This window comes from Monodelphis domestica, chromosome 3 (genome assembly GCF_027887165.1).
Source record: "Monodelphis domestica isolate mMonDom1 chromosome 3, mMonDom1.pri, whole genome shotgun sequence".
Lineage (NCBI taxonomy): Eukaryota > Metazoa > Chordata > Mammalia > Didelphimorphia > Didelphidae > Monodelphis > Monodelphis domestica.
In genome coordinates, this window is record NC_077229.1 from 51913753 (window position 1) to 51916983 (window position 3231).

A 3231-nucleotide genomic window follows, 5' to 3' on the forward strand; every position below is an offset into this window, starting at 1 on the left:
CATTTATACAAAACCTCTGTCTTCCTCAAAATCTCATTGCAATGTTGTCTTCATTTGGAAAGAAGGGAAATCCATGCCTAAATCCGAAGAAATGGTTTTTCTTTTGTTTACTAAATTAGTCTAAAAAAATAAGACAAGCAGGTAGAAAAAAACAATGCACTATGTGGCATAGAAAGAAAAATGGGAAAAATTCATTGTCCTGAGAAGTTTGCCAATCCTCATTTTGGGGCATGTTTTAACATTTAAAAAAATCATCTCAGAATTGGTTTTCTGAATGCCTCCTTTTTGCTTTCTTTTTTGTTGACAGCTAAGCAAACAAATCCTTTTTAATGTTTTAAAAACTATACACAGACAAGTATATTCATGATATAATTAACTACTAACTTCTCTTGCTTAACAAAGAACCCATAGGACACAGAAACAGTGAAATCAGTCCACTGGATGGGGGACAAACTACAATTTATACGGAGGAAAAACAGTTTTCCAAATCTTCTTTTCACCTCCCACACCTTCTGCTTTTTATATCTGTATATTGGACGAGTTTCTAAAACAATTATGGTCTCCTGTAAGTTCATGATTTTGCCTCTATTCAAAAATCCAGATTTTTTTCCACGTCATCTTCAAAGTTGAAAGCTCCAATGTTGGGAATGCTATTTTCACCTGGGTGGTCTCTATCAGCTTCTGGTTTGACAGTTTGGCCAGGGGAAGGAGCATTGGGAGGATGGGCCACAGTGGGGAGCCCATGGGCTAAAGACATGGCGCTAGGGACTATTCCTTCTACTGCTGCAGGGATGCCAGCTGGAGCCATGCTTACCTCACCTGGAGGGTACCTGCTATATTAAGCTCTGGATGAACTACTGCTGGGTCCATACTGGCCCAATGTGTAGCTGCAGTCAAATGATCTTTATTAATCAGTTTTTCAGGCTGTCTGGAATACGACCTGTGATGGCTCTCTGGATCTCTCGTGCAGCCTCTTCTCACATCTCAATGGAGGCCTGCTCGCTGTACCAGGCTGCATGGGGAGTGCAGATCAGAGTTGATGCGTCCTTTAGGGGACTCTGGCTAAAGCTGAATGGTTCTGACTCATGTACATCTAAGGCTGCCCTTTGCTCATATCCTTCCTTCCTTCAGGGCCTGTGCCAGTGCTTTTTCGTCTACCAACCCAACTCATGCTGTGTTCACCGGGGAAAGCCCCTTGTCTCATTTGCTTAATGGTGAAGTCATTGATCAGATGATGATTGTGTTCATTCAAGCTGCAGTGTAGGGTTACAAAGTCACTGTGAAATAGCAGGTCCTGTAAAGTGCTCCCCCTCTGGAGCCCCAGAGCACGCTCAATGCCATCAGACAGGTATGGGTCATAGAAAATGCCATTGAAGCCAAAGGCTTTGGCACGTAGCGCAACTGCCTGTCCAACACGACCTAATCCAACAATGCCCAAGGTCTCTCCTCGAATCCTGGCAGCTCCAGAAGCAACTTCTCCAATCTGTTCCACACTTTGGACTCTTGTGCCTTCTCGTAATTCCTGGTGAAGCCATGTGGCACATGGTAGAATCTGCGGTCTCTTCTACTGATGCAGCTGGCACATTGCATACTGCAATTCTTAAATCCCCAGCAGACTTGATGTCAATGTTATCAAAACCACTGCCAATTCAGACAACTTTCTCTTTCTTTCCTTCTTTCTTTCCTTCTTTCCTTCTTTCTTTCTTTCCTTCTTTCCTTCTTTCCTTCTTTCCTTCTTTCCTTCTTTCCTTCTTTCCTTCTTTCTTTCTTTCTTTCTTTCTTTCTTTCTTTCTTTCTTTCTTTCTTTCTTTCTTTCTTTCTTTCTTTCTTTCTTTCTTTCTTTCTTTCTTTCTTTCTTTCTTTCTTTCTTTCTTTCTTTCTTTCTTTCTTTCTTTCTTTCTTTCTTTCTTTCTTTCTTTCTTTCTTTCTTCTCCCCCTCTCTCTTTTCTTTTTTGTTTCTATGAGCTCAGTATATATATGGGGGCAATGATGGGCTAACATCTCCTTTGAGGACAATTATTCCAAGAGCTTTGAATTTCTCCAGATCTTCTCGCCTTAAAGTGATAGTGTGATACATCAAGGCACCCACTGCTTCATTTAGTACTTTTTCATGAATTTCTAGTGTGGACTGTGCATCACAAAATGTCACTGTAGCTACATCTTTCAAAATGGGCATCTCTACTGTACAATCTCAGCCATCCAGTAATGCTACCAATGGACGTGGGTGCATGGGCCCATTCATGATTGGAGGTCGAATGCCTGACATTTCTCAATATGAGCTTGAGTTCCAGGATCATGAATTCAATTTTTCAATGCTTTATAGTCTTCAGAATTCCCAGGGAGAATAGCGTCCTGTCACTGGATCCTTACTTCCATGTCTTTAAATTTTCTTGAACCAAAGCTTTTAAACTTCTTATCCACTGCAACCGCTAAAGCCTGGATCATGTTCAAATTTTTACGAGAGGCAAGCCCTTGTTGAGCCAGTGCGAACTTCCCATTGAAAGGCAGGTCCGGGGGCGCTGAGGGAGAAGTTGGGGGAGTGAGGCTCCCGCTGGTCCGCAGATGGCAGCGGCCACACCGCTTCTCCCTGAGGCGGTAGCCCTCCCTCCCCCAACATGCACACACTCCCCACACACCGCCTCCCTCCCTCCCTCCCCCTTGGCTCTTAATTGGTAACTATGTTGAACTGATGTATTTTTCCAATAGCCATGAAAGAGGCTGAAGCAGGTCCTGTGAAATGTCCAGAATTTGATCACACATAGAAGATACCAACACCATTCACCTTCTCCGGGACCATGGCCAGTCATCCTGACTTTTGATTTGCCCCTGGACTTGACCGACTATTGTAAACCTTAAAATTTCTTAGACTTGTGAATGTTGGAAATTTCACCATTGGAAAGTTTCATACTTGGAAAAAATTTCCTACTGATAGTAAGAACTCTATTTGGAATGGGAACCCCCTTGGCATGGGAGGATCCTTCTCCTCCGTACTTTTGACTACTTTAGGACAGAAACCTTTTGCTAAACAATGGAAAGGGCTTTGACCTATGCTTAAGCATAGAATAGGAAGTTCTTTGAGTCATGATTGATTTTAGAATTGATACAATAGAGATACTTGGAATGACAGAACCAGGTCTTGGAACTTACAATCTCCACCCTACTCAGTCCTAACAGGATTTAGGAAGGGATGCAGCAAAGGATCAAGATTTAATTATTTGAGAATATGACCTT

At 42.4% G+C, this 3231-nt stretch overlaps 1 pseudogene; it reads right to left on the minus strand.

The window, feature by feature from the left end:
* Positions 1 to 206: 206 nt before the first annotated feature.
* Positions 207 to 2587, minus strand: LOC107652063 (C-terminal-binding protein 1-like; annotated as a pseudogene).
* Between the last annotated feature and the right edge of the window lie 644 nt (positions 2588 to 3231).